At 51.3% G+C, this 13,834-nt stretch overlaps 2 protein-coding genes across 2 annotated transcripts in view; one reads left to right on the top strand and one right to left on the bottom strand.

Moving 5' to 3' along the window:
* Window positions 1-13,834, top strand: part of LOC102936186 (butyrophilin-like protein 2) — a 1,677,894-nt gene that overhangs the window by 362,356 nt on the left and 1,301,704 nt on the right.
* The window catches only part of LOC114020220 (butyrophilin subfamily 1 member A1), a 1,361,724-nt gene that overhangs the window by 270,431 nt on the left and 1,077,459 nt on the right, over window positions 1-13,834 (bottom strand).

The following is a 13,834-nucleotide window of genomic DNA, read 5'->3' as shown; positions in this document are numbered from 1 at the left end:
TACTCAGTCTTCCTGTCTGGAGTGCTGTGCGATGAGTGTTGCACTTCTGGCTGGCTAAAATGCATGGTGATGGGGGTTGAGTGCAGTGGGTAAGGGTTGTAGTTTGCAGGGCTGGGTGGTGTGGTGAAGCTACAGGTGTTGAAGGCAGCTGGTGGCGATAAGAAAAGACAGCTACCTTTTCCGTAACTGCTGTCCTTTGAGATATGTTGCTCATGTCTATTCCACAATAGGTGTGTGTGCTTGCCATGTGAGCTGGTGCTGGAAGTGTTTCCCTTAGCAGTACCCGTAGGGGGAGCACCCCTGCGACCCCTGGAGTGGCGCTTCCATGGCGCGGTATAGGGGGAGCTGCGTGCTCCCCCCACCCTCAGTTCCTTCTTGCCAGACATCTCCGACAGAGGGGAAGGAGGGCAGGATGTGGAATAGACATGAGCAACACATCTCGAAGAACACCAGTTACGGAAAAGGTAACTGTCTTTTCTTCTTCAAGTGATTGCTTATGTGTATTCCACAATAGGTGATTCCAAGCTATGTCTGTTGGAGGTGGGTAGGAGTTCACAGATTCCCGGGATGGAATACGGCCCTGCCGAACCCGGCGTCATCCCTGGTTTGGGAGACAATTGCATAGGGCGAAGTAAACGTGTGAATTAAAGACCAAGTAGTGGCCCTACAAATGTCCTGGATAGGGACGTGGGCCACGAAGTCAGCCGATGAGGCCTGGGCCCAAGTCGAGTATGCCTTCACAATCGGTGGTGGAGGAACACTCGCCAGATCATAACAGGTGTGAATGCACGAGGTGATCCAATGGGAGAGGCGCTGGGTGGAAATCGACCGACCCCTTATGTACTCAGCCGAGGCAACAAACAGTTGAGATGACTTTCTGAACGGCTTAGTCTGTTCCAGGTAGAAGGCCAGTGCCCTACGCACGTCAAGCATGTGGAGCAGTGTTCCTCATTGGACGAGTGAGGCTTGGGACAGAGGACAGGCAGGAAAATGTCCTGGCCCATGTGATAGGCGGAGACCACCTTAGGGAGGAATGCGGGGTTTGGGCGAAGCGGAACCTTATCCTTATGGAAAACTATGTACGGGGGTTCGGAGGTCAGAGCCCTGAGCTCCGAGACCCGCCTGGCTGACGTGATAGCAACCAGGAAGGCCACCTTCCATGAGAGGTGAGACCAAGAGCACGTGGCCAGAGGTTCAAACGGGGGCCCCGTGAGATGGGATAACACCAAGTTCGGGTCCCACTGTGGGACAGGGGGCCTAGCATATGGAAAAAGACGGTCCAATCCCTTAAGGAAACGTCCAGTCGTAGCATGGGAGAACACCATGTGTCCCTGCACCGGAGGATGGAAGGCCGATATGGCCGCCAGGTGCACCTTGACTGATGAGGGTGCCAGGCCCTAGGTTGTCTAGGATAAGCTGGATTGGGGCGGCCACTGGGGAAACACCCTGCTCAGCAGCCCATCTAGAGAACCTGGACCACTTCACCAAGTAGGTGCGGTGTGTGGAGGGCTGTCTGCTTTCCAGGAGGATGCACTGGACCCCCTCCGAACATGTCCGCTCCTCCCCGCCTAGCCACTGAGCAGCCACACCGTGAGGTGGAGAGCCGCTAGGTTGGGATGGAGGAGATGGCCCCGGTCCTGGGAGAGCAGGTCCCGGCGGAGCAGCAGTGGCCTCAGCATGGCCACTGCCAGGCCCATGAGGGTCCTGTACCAATGCTGCTGGGGCCATGCTGGGGCAATTAGAGGACTGGTTCCTTGTCCATTTTTACTTTCTCCAGGACCCTGCTGATGAGAGGGAATGTGGGGAAGGCATAGAGAAGCTGATCTGACCAGGACAGGAGGAGGGCATCTGAGATAGCGCCCCATCCCAGACCCCCCCAGAACAGAACCGGGGGCAACGCCTGTTCTGCGTCGTCACGAACAGGTCCACCTGGGGTGTTCCCCATGCTTGGAAGAGCTGGTGAGCCACTTCTGGGTGGAGAGACCACTCGTGTTGGGAGGAGAAGTCCCTGCTCAAATGATCGGCCCGCGTGTTGCGGGCACCCGGCAGGTGGAAGGCCCTCTGGGAGATGTCATGGGCTATGCAGAAGTCCCACAGTCTGAGGTATAAACTGTTCAGGAAGGACAGGTACGGGAGGAAAGGTGGAGGAGTTTCACTGTATGTAAGAGAGCGGTATGATTCCTCAGAGCTCCAGTATGAAACTGGAGAAAAGCCTGTTGAGAGTCTTTGGGTTAAGTTTAGAGGCAAGCGCAACAAGGGTGATGTCATGGTGGGTGTGTGCTATAGACCACCAGATCAGAAGGATGAGGTAAACAAGGCTTTCTTCGGACAACTAGCTGAAATCTCCAAATCACAGGCCCTGGTTCTAATGGGGGACTTCAATCACCCTGACATCTACTGGGAGAGAAATACAGCAGTGCATAGACAATCCAGGAAGTTTTTGAAGAGTGTTGGGAACAACTTCCTGGTACAAGTGCTGGAGGAACCGTCTAGGGGCCGTGCTCCTCTACAGCTTACAAACTGGGAAGAATTGGTAGGGGAAGTAGAAGTGGGTGGCAACCTGGGCAGCAGTGACCATGAGATGGTTGAGTTCAGGATCCTGAAGAAAGGAGAGTAGCAAAATACGGACCCTAACCTTCAGAAAAGCAGACTTACACTCCCTTCGGGAACTGATAGGCAGGATCCCCTGGGAGGCTAATATGAGGGAGCAAGGAGTCTAGGAGAGCTGGCTGTATTTTAAAGACACCTTATTAAGGGCCCAGGAACAAACCATCCCAAAGTACAGAAAGAATAGCAAATATGGCAGGCGACTAGCTTGACTTAACAGTGAAATCTTCGGTGAGCTTAAACTCAAAAAGGAAGCTTACAAGAAGTGGAAATTTGGACAGATGACTAGGGAGGAGTATAAAAATATTGCTAGAGCATGCAGGGGTGTAATCAGGAAGGCCAAGGCACAATTGGAGTTGCAGCTAGCAAGGGATGTGAAGGGTAACAAGAAGGGTTTCTACAGGTATGTTAGCAACAAGAAGAAGGTCAGTGAAAGTGTGGGACCCTTAATGAATGGGGGAGGCAACATAGTGAAAGATGATGTGGAAGAAGCTGAAGTACTCAATGCTTGTTTTGCCTCGGTCTTCACAGAGAAGGGCAGCTCCCAGACTGCTGCACTGGGCAACACAGCATGGGGAGTAGGTGAGCAGCCCTCAGTGGTGAAAGAACAGGTTAAGGACTATTTAGAAAAGCTGGACATGCACAAGTGCATGGGTCCAGATCTAATGCATCCAAGGGTGCTGAGGAAGTTGGCTAATGTGATTGCAGAGCCATTGGCCATTATTTTTGAAAATTCGTGGCGATCGGGGGAGGTCCTGGACTATTGGAGTGCCTAACTTTAAAAAAGGGAAAAAGAACCCGAGGAACTACACACTGGTCAGCCTCACTTCAGTCCCCGGCAAAATCATGGAGCAGGTCCTCAGGGAATCCATTCTGAAGCACTTGGAGGAAAGGAAGGTGATCAGGAACAGTCAACATGGATTCACCAAGGGCAAGTCATGCCTGACCAACCTGATTGCCTTCTATGATGAGATAACTGGCTCTGTGGATATGGGGAAAGCGGTGGATGTGATATATCTTGACTTTAGCAAAGCTTTTGATACAGCCTCCAACAGTTTTCCTGCGAGCAAGTTAAAAAAGTATGGATTGGATGAATGGACTATAAGGTGGATAGAAAGCTGGCTAGATCATCGGGCTCAAAGAGTAGTGATCAATGGCTCCATGTCTAGTTGGCAGCCGGTATCAAGGGGAGTGCCCCAGGGGTCGGTCCTGGGGCCGGTTTTGTTCAACATCTTTATGAATGATCTGGATGATGGGATGAATTGCACCCGCATAGAAAGGTCTATGCTTTAACCTTCAGTTCTCTGTGCTAACCTAAGGACTTCCTGTGCTGTTTCCAGATGATTAATAAATCCTACTCTTTGGACAATGTTGTTTGAGTGTCACTGCAAATGCCAGATGAGGTGCATTAGTCTTTGAAGAGTGGACGAGTCTCCCCCAGGAGTCTATCTCAGCTGGACTCGCTGAACAGAGCTCCTCGTGTGAAGCAGGAGTGCTGGAGCTCAGAGGCTCAGTGTAAGGAGGCGGTGAGGCCACGTGGCTTACCCTGGAGGAGGAGTGAGACCCCCAAGGGGGTCTGGCACACTGAACTGATTCCTCTTAGAGACTGCTTCAAAGCTGGGGACATAGCACGGATCCTGTGGATCTGTGACACCTCCTAAGGTAGCCAATGGGAGATGCTGATGAGAAGGATGTGTCCTAAGCCCTGCCCCTCTCACAGAAATAGGTGTCACAGTTCAGGGCAACTGCACCTGTATCTCCCCTCAGTGATTCAGCAAGGGCACCCACTCTCAGGCTCCCAGCTCCCCAGCCATTGCTTCTGTTGGGTGGAGACCCACGTCATTCTCCCTTCTGACCAGGGTAAGTCCAGGCTGCGCAGTGCCCTGCCTTCACTGTGTAATTCCCAGCCCAGACAGGTTGCCCTCGGACACCTGCTTGCTTTCCCTTCAGAGATGGATACAGTGTAATTGCTACAGGAATAAACAACCACCCAGCTCTTTCTAAGCAAGCTTAGCTTTATTCTTAAGGTAAAAAGATGACATTAAAAACAATAGAAGGACCTACACACATGCTAATAAGCTTATCGGGCATCCCCCCACCCTAGGGGTTTCCTTGTGGTTCAAGCTCCTCAGAGCTTCAGCTCAGAACAAGCACCCAATGTTATGAGGCCTCAGCAGGCCAAGTCCTTCCAGTCCTCCCCTAAGGACTGGGGCCCTCGGGGGACCAGGGTTCTGTCCATTTGCTGGACCAGGAAGGAGGCCCTGTGTCATTTTAAACTCAGGCTTTTATCCAAAAAGCTTTTCTTTGTCTCTGGGTCTCTACAGAATCCAGTTCCAACTAGCATATGCAGACGTGGGGGGTGGGGGAAAGAGCGACTTCAGGGGTTGATAATGGGGGAAGTTCATTAGCATCCCCCCTCCCTACATACAATGCAACAACAACACTCACACAACTGCAATTTTAAGACAGTGGACCCCAAAAGTATTAACCCTAATTCAATGAGGTCTAACTTAATTCAAGAAAGTTTATCCTAATTCCATAAGGTGTGTTCAGATAACAAACATTCTGCTAGTAAGCCAGCAGACATCCTTCCAAAATCCATAGAGTCGCTTGTCAACCATCTTGAATAAGTTCTCAGTTCAGATCCCATGGGGCTGAACTTTCTCACGCCAATTCTTACCCCTGCTCAATCCCCAAACCTTTGCATATAAACTTGACCTGGTTCTCCCCCTCTCTCCTCCCATGCAATGCCTAGGCTGCCCCAATGCTGGATGGAGGTTCCCCGACCCCTGAGTCAAGGTGAGCTGAATTCCCTCTCCCCTCTGGCTCAGGATCTTTCACCATCTCCCAAGCAGCTTCTGATCCACCGCTTGGGCATTTCCCCCCTGGCTGGGTGCCATAGATTGGCAGTGCTCTGCAGCTGCCTCCGTGTCCCTCCTTGTGGCCTGAGACACTGCCAACCTCATGGTCTGTACAGCTCCTGGGTCCCTCCGATGGGTTAGCAGAGAGCTTAATTCCCTGAGCTGAGCTGTAGGGCCCAGCGGATTTCCCTTTCAGTCAGTAGGTCTGTCCCTTCTCCGGAGCAGCAGGGATCTCACCCACTTGCCTGCAAACCTGGGGGTGTCACCTAATTGCTCTGGGACATGGGCGGTGGGTGAGCGACTGGCTCAGGGAGGCTAGGCCCCTGGCCACCACTTCCACCTGAGGCCATGGTCTCCACTTCCACTTGCCCCCAAGGCCAGATCCCCCTGCAGCCGTGAGCAGCACCCAGAGCGCTGATTGCCCCCCCCCAAACCGCGAAGCACTGGGCTGGCAGATGGCATGCAGCCCCCCCAGAGCACAAAACGGTACCCAGCCTCAGAGCAGCAGCCCCCCAGAGCACGGGGCAGGTGCAGACACACACCCCCTCCCCAGCCCTGGAGTGGCAGGTGGCAGGCAGCCCCCCTTTGCCCCCAGCTCTGGAGCGCTGGGTGGCATGATCCCAGTGCCAGGGCCCCCCCGGCACTGGGCAGCCCCAGCTACGCCAAGTCCCAGCCACCCTACCCCCAGCCCCAGCCGGCTTCCCTTCCTGGGAGAGGAGAAGCCTGCCTGGGCTGGGGCCAAGTAGCAGCGGAGGGAGGGGGCCTCTGGGCGGAGCATGGGTGGGGCCAGGCGGGGCTGGTTGGGCAGGCTCAGCCTTCCCCTGCCTATTGAACGCGCCGCCCATGCGCTGGGAGTCTAACCAGGGGAATGTGACCCCCCCTTTCCCCATCAGCTGTTCTGTCTGCGGTTTTGCTCACATCCTTTTGCCTGTCTGGAGCTACCTGAGGGGGCTGATTCAGCCCTTCCGTGTTCACAGCCAGAACATCATTCCCCACAAGCAAAGACGGTGGCAAACCGGACAGCACAGCTACAGCCCGCAGCCCCGACCCTTCCTGGGGTGGGTAGAAATCTGTGACACAGGCAGCAGGAAGGCTTGTACACCCGGAGCCTCCATCCATAGTTCACACCCTGGGAGCGTCTGACGGTGTGGGGTTTCCCTGCGTGGGGCTTATCTATGGTCTTAGAAATCCCGGTATCTCTCCTTCCAGTGTATGTATGTCTCCCCATTAACCTTCCGCCACTCCGGTCTCCAGAGCCTGTACTCCGTCGCTGAGGGCCAGGGGTTGCTTGCACCTAATGCCCACATACGCCACCTGCCCACAGGGGAGGTAATAACACACGCTGCATTCAGTGTAATGACTGGAGAGCTCCCATCCTGCTGCTGGACTTCTGCCTGCATTACTTTGATTCTCGTAAGGGGGGTTGTATGTTTGCTCCTTTTATCTGTTTTTCTTTCTTGAGGGCTGGAGGGAGTTTAGAGACTGTTTGTTAGGTGTATCTGGCTACACGCTCCCTTTCTAAATTCCCTCACAGAACTCCCTTGTTTGCTGCTTCTCTTCACTAGCTCCTCTGGTGGTTTATGAGCTGGCTTTTTAACCCCCTGATCTCCCTGAATTAGACCTGCCCCCTCATCAAGGGATCCTAAAGGGATCAGGGGAGACGTACACGTGCTGGCTTTGGTCAAAGTACAACACCTAAAATAGCAGAGTAGCCGTGACGGTGCGGGTGGTGCGATAGGCCAGACACCCAAGTACGATCCCGTCCCAGACTCTAGGTAGATACTTGAGCATCCAGCCTCTCCCGCTGCCCCCACTGCCACAGCGACACTGGTCTTTTTAGCTCACAAGCTCAGTCAAAGCTTACGGGGTACGTCTACCCCAGCTGGAAATTCCACCTTCAGCTGCAATGTAGACGTCCCCAGAGAGAGAGCTGGGGCTGTGTGTGGGATTCAGTGCGAGGGCAGAAGCAGAGCCGCTGAGCAAGGCAGCTGGCAGGGCAGTAGCAGGAGAGAGAGACAGTTTGTAGTGAAGGAAACTCACATGGTCACCGGGCTTCCTCCGGAAAGCTCCATTGCATGGGAGCAGGCAGGAGGGAGCAGATGCTGACTGTCAGCCGGGGCCTTAAGCAACAGTGGCAGGATTCTCCCCTGCCCTGCCCCTCCTGCTGCCATTTCCACCTGGGCAGAGTGGGGGGGGGGTGTAAACCCTGCCAGCCAGAGTTCTCCTCTCACTGACACCAACAGTGGCATTAAAACCAAGTTAGCCCTCACTTTGCACAGGTGTGAACGCCGACGCAAGGGGACAGGCAGGGGAGAATCAGGCCTGATGTGCACTAGAGGGAACACGGTGGTGGCCAGAGGCACTAAAAGGGCTGCCACCCCTTCCTCCTGCCCCAGCTTTCAACCACTGCCAGGGACTGCTGCCCTTAGCTCCACTTTGTTCTAGTCACTAATGTTTTGGCCACTTAATTTCTGTCTTTCCTACTGGTTTCTGCTCCCCGCAGGACACCTTGTGGGCTGTTGTCATCAGTCTGGGATCACAGAATTATTGAAATACAGGGTTGGAAGGGGCCACAAGACCTCATCAGTCCAGGCCCTGAGCTGTGGCAGGACCAAGTAAACCCTAGACCATCCCTGCCAGGTGTTTGTCCAACCTGTTCTTAAACCCCCCCGGTGATGGGATTCCACAACCTCCCTTGGAAGCCTATTTACAGTCCTCTCTGGAGCAGCCCTTAACAGATTGGAAGGCTGTTTTCAGATCCCCTCTCAGCTTTCTTTTCTCAGGACTAAACATGCCTAGTTGTTTTTTAACCTTTCCTCAGAGGTCAGGTTTTCTCAACCTTTGATCATTTTTTGTTGCTCACCTCTGGACTCATCTTTCCTAAATAGGGGCACCCAGAATTGCACTCAGTACTCCAGCTGAGGCTTCAGTGCGGGACAATTACATCCCGTGTCTTACACAGAACACTCCTGTTAATACTTCCCAGACTATTGGCCTTCTTCACAGTTCTGTTACATTGTTGACTCCTATTATTATTTGTGATCTACTATGACCCCCAGATCCTTTGCAGCCGTACTACCTCCTAGCCAGCTATTCCCCATTCTGTAGTTATGCATTTGATTTGTCCTTCCTAAATGAAATACTTTGCACTTGTCTTAATTGAATTTCATTTCATTGAACTCAGACCAATTCTTAGCCTTGGCGTCTTAGAAACTGAAGCTGCAGAGGAAGCAAAGGCCGGCTGTAGTCAGAGCGTGAGCCGCACAGCTGTAACTTCTCTTTCAGCCTTGTCACATCCTGTGCAAGGGCTTCGGAAACAAACGCAACAATTCTACAGTTAAAAACAGCCACCACCCAAAATCCCCTTGAAACTGCACTTATGGTGCAAAGTCACTTTAACTGGCTGAGAGTGATCTGGAAGAGCTGGAGATCAGTGACACAGACAGTCACTGCAGCCGAGTGCAATGAGACCTTCAGCCTTGATACTCTCAGGGAGAACCCAGGCCCCACTTAAGTCAGCGGCAGAATTCCCCTTTGCCCTCAATACTGTGCTGCGATAGGCAGCTGGAGGAGAGGCATTGGTGTAGGCATATTCTTAATATTTGTGATTCTGTTCATAATAAATTGTAAACCTGCAATATTGATTTATAATATTTGTAAATCTGCATTTAGAACATTTATAATTCTTCTATTTGACATAATTGTAAATCTGCAATATTGATTTACAATTCTGTATTAAAGCTTGCAAAAACCGTACCTTGCAAACCGCTCAATTGGCTCTGCTTTCTCTGAAGTGATACTTTCTCTCACTTGTTATTAAGATTGACGCTTGTAAAACTAAACCGCTCAATTGATTCTGCTTTCTCTGTATTGACGCTTTCCCTTGATTGTAATTGAGACTGACGCTTATAAATGTAAATCAATCAATTAACGTGACTTTCTTAAATGGTTATGTTCAATTGGCTTTACTTTGCAAACGGATACTTTGTGATGGAGATTGACAGGCTTTTTTGTAACACCGGGGAAGAGCCGCGAATTGGAGCGGCGCTCATAGAAATGCCACATAGAGACTCCCACCCTCTATAGTTTGGATCAGGAATGTTAAAAAACGGGGAGTCTTAAATAAATAACACCTTTGTATGATAAAAGAAAGTCAATACCGAAGGAATGTTAAGAGACAGGGAGTCTCAAATAAAATAACAATACTCGGTGAAATGAGAAATGTGTTTTTATTAAAGTAAGGAATGTATGTGAATGAATGGTGGGTTTTGAATAATCAGGAAAGTGCCAGCCTAGGAATTTAACATCAATTAGCCAAAGAAGACGCCAGGTGGAGACAACCAGAAAACCCCACCAGAGGGCAAACTGGGATCCACCCGACCAATTCAAAGGATGAAGAAAGCTGATGAGCACCTAACAGCTGTCCTGGAGCCGTTATGACTAACAATATGACAAAGCAAATTCCACGGACTGGCACAGGAAGAAATTCCTATAAAAATGGACACTAAGGACTGAGAACTTTGAGTCTCCAGTTCTGCCACTACCCTTCAGGAGCATCGGATGCGCATCTGACACGGACTCGGCTCCACTCTCGTGTACAGGTTACCTGGCCAGTGCTCTGTCACGAGCAACTTCTAGGTTGGTAACTATAACCCCTATGCAGAACTGGTATGAATGAATGAATGAATGAATATATATATATATATATATATATATATATATATATATATATATATATATATATATATATAGTTAAGTAAGGAATAAGTAACAATACGACAGTGTGAGTTTTATATTTCTTTTTATTATATTTACAATAAATGTGGCATTTTGCCTTGTCCCTTTAATAAGATCCTGCTGGTTTTTATTTTATTGGTATAACATTGGCTCATCCCAGTGGTGTCCCCAATGCATCTCTGGAAGGACCTAGCCACAAGCATCCCATGCTCTGTTTGTTCTGGTTTTGTACAGCACCTAGCGCAATGAGGCCCTGGTCTATGAGTGGGGTCCCTAGGCACTACTGTAAAACTATTACTCCTCCTCTTCCCCTGCTCACAGTCTATGCTCCTCAGCTTCACTCCACACCTCCCCTCCTCCCTTCTGCCTCTGCACCTTATCTCTGGGCAATCTCATTAAAAACCATGGCTTTCATTATCATCTTTATGCTGACAACTCCTAGATCAGCCTATCCACTCTGGGCCTGTTTCTGTCAGTCCAAACTAAAACCTCCAGTCTGTCTCCCTGTCTCTGTCCTCACTGGTATCCCACCATCAGCTTAAACGCAACACGGTTGAAACAAAGTGTCACAGAGTGTGGGGGAGTCATGGCCCTGCACCCCCCACTTCCTGCGATTCACCGAGACTCTCAGCCAGCCAGTAAAACAGAAGGTTTATTAGATGACAGGAACACGATCTAAAACAGAGCTTGTAGGTACAGAGAACAGGACCCCTCAGTCAGGTCCATCTTGGGGTATAGGGAGCCCAGACCCCGGATCTGGGCCTCCCTCCATTTCCCCGGCCAGCTCCAAACTGAGACTTCCTCCAGCCCCGCCTCTGGCCTTTGTCTCCTTCCCTGGGCCAGGAGGCCACCTCTCTTTGTTCTCCAACACCGTCAGTTGGCACCTGGCAGGGGAGGGGCCCAGGCCATCAGTTGCCAGGAGACAGGGTGTCGGCCATTCTCTGTGCAGACCGCACCACCCCTGCCCTCTATGGCTCTACAACAAACACACACCCGTATCCCACCACTTAGATACTTAAGAAGTGCATAGGGGAAACTGAGGAACACACACAGTATTCAGAGAAAACATTAAGAACATTCCCACTTCGTGACACAAAGCTCCTAATCTCCCCACATCCACCCTCCCACTCACCCTCCTTTCTCAGTCACCATGGGCAGCGCCTTGGGGGTGGTCACTCAGGCCATGAACTGGGCTTTGCCTTCAATTCAGCCCTCTCTGTAGCCCCACACTTCCGAGTCATGTCTGAATCTTACCACTTCGTCCTTTACAAATGTCTTCAAGACCTGGCCTTTCCAATCTGGTAATACAGTTGACAGAGTTCAGCAGAAAAATAGAAGTCTGAACTCGCCCCTTGCCTAACCGTTGCCAGATGGTAATGGCTGGATGGGTCTGTGGCACAGGTAGATGAACTATGCAAATCCAGGGGACTGTCAGACTTTAAGGTTTCTGCAACCAGAGACCATGTCTACACTAAGAACACTACAGCAGCACAGTAGGAAATCCAGCTCCCGAGGTCGACAGAAGCAATGTACCGTGGACCTAGCGCTGTCTTCGCCGGGGGCTAGGTTGGCTTAGCTGCATCTCTCAGGGGTGTGGATTTTTCACACCCCTCAGCAACGTAGCTGGGTCGACCTAATTTTTCAAGTGCAGACCTGGCCTGTGGCTGCGGGCCTGTTCGAGCTCCCGCCAACCTGGAAACTCCGTGAACAAACACTCATTTAGAAAGAGTCCTCCCCCATAAAAGACCACTCCTTGCCCAGGGCATACAAATGGTCCACTGGGGTGGGGGTGAGAGGCTGGTGCTGGCACAGGACAGAACCTGGGTTCTTTGGTGACCTAACTGTGCATTGGCAGACTGTCCAATATTGGGGTTTGTTTTGAAAGTGTCGCCTTAACTTAGAATCTCCAGGCTTTTGAACCTTAGTGGTTTTGAGAAAACTACAATATTCTCTTAGTACGGGGAGTTTTCCCCTCCAGTGATACTTCTCTCCCCTGCCACCGTTAGCTCCAGTTTAACAAAAGCGCTCCCCTCCCCCATATATGAATTTCCTCAGGTCTTTGAGGATGGCAGGGGGTGGGCGGGGGGTGGAGCTTTTCAAAGTTCGTTCTGTGGCAGGAATTTTTGCAGGGTTTTAGTCTCCAGATCAGGCCCAGATGGGGCTTAAAATGTCTCCACTGGACTCTGCCCTGGTCCCTTCAGGTCCTGCTGAAATGGCAGCTCAGCCTGGCCCAAGACTCTGGCCCTTTGTGCTCCAGAGTGGGAGGTGGGTGAGTTAGTCTCTGCAGCAGCTGAAGGGTTAAAGGAAACCATCTCTCATGTCTGGGGAGCTGCAGCCCCAGCACTTCCGCAGGGAGGGTGTTTGTGAGAAGAGGGGAAGTGCTCCAGCCGCAGAGAACAGCACAGCAAGATCTAGGACTGGCAGAGTCTTTTTCCATGTCGAATTAACTTATGGGCTCAAAGTTTCAGAACTGGAGGATGGAGCTTCGTGCTCTGAAAATGGGAGCTCAGCTCTATACCTGCTTCTGCCCTGGAGACTGCAGAATGTGCTTGCGAAGGGCCTTGCTGCACGGGCTGGTTGTGGGCATAATCCCCCCGTGTGCCCCATCCTGCAGCCCTGGTTCACGTGAGCCATCTCACTGGTGCTCTGACATCAATGGGGCTCCTCCAATGAGTGAGGGAAGAGGAGCCAGGACTTAGTGTATGTGTGTGTGTGTGTGGGGGGGGGGGGGGGGGTTCTGGTAGCTGTGCATGCAAATGTCTGTGCGCTTCTGCATGTGTATTTCCAGTGCACTCAGATGGGCCTCTACCCTTTGAAACACCAACCGAGATGTTTCCCCTCATCACCATTCGCCCTTATGCCTGGCATCTGCCCGAACAATAAACTGTCACCACATTGATGCTCTGGACACATTTAACTATGTGAATAATGCTGAATATGGGGCCCAGGAGCTACCACTGATCTCCAAGCATGGGTCAGCTCCCCAGGACACTCACACCCCACTGGCTTTAGGTTGTCTTAGCAAACAGGAATCCTGCAAATGCTCAATGCTCCCCACGGCCACAGTAATTCTTGTTATTTACAATGTTGGTAATGTAGCTTTTGGTAAGTCATTTCCTACTGTTTAAAACATAAAAGTTATTTTCAATATAATTGGAATATCCCCTACATCATCACGAGGGTTTGAACGCTGGTCTTTCATAACTGCAGCGCAGCTCTTCACCACTTGAACTAAAGAACTAGTTACAATAGCTGGCAGCAGCAGTAGGCTGTTACCGTCCACACAACATCCACAAAAAATAGTGGGTTACATATGCATGAGTAGCCCCATATTGCAGACAGCTTAGTCAAGCACATAGATGGGACACTGTGACATTCCCCTGGTGTTGTCTAGACCGGTGATCTGCTAGGTCACTCCAATCCTTGACTCTGGGAGCCAGCCTTACCCTGCTGTGCTGTGGGAACCCCCACTCCTGGGCTGTTCACACACAGCCTCTAGCATGTAAGCTGCTCCCAGCTACATGAGTGAGCACTTTTGGCCAGTCGCTGCTTGCATTTTGCAATCAAAGGACACTAGCCAATATCTCCGGTCCCAGACACAACCCTAGGAACCTCCGTCTTGCAGTGTC

Source organism: Chelonia mydas, chromosome 14, assembly GCF_015237465.2.
Source record: "Chelonia mydas isolate rCheMyd1 chromosome 14, rCheMyd1.pri.v2, whole genome shotgun sequence".
Taxonomy (NCBI): domain Eukaryota; kingdom Metazoa; phylum Chordata; order Testudines; family Cheloniidae; genus Chelonia; species Chelonia mydas.
This window is presented reverse-complemented; position numbering and strand designations above follow the sequence as displayed.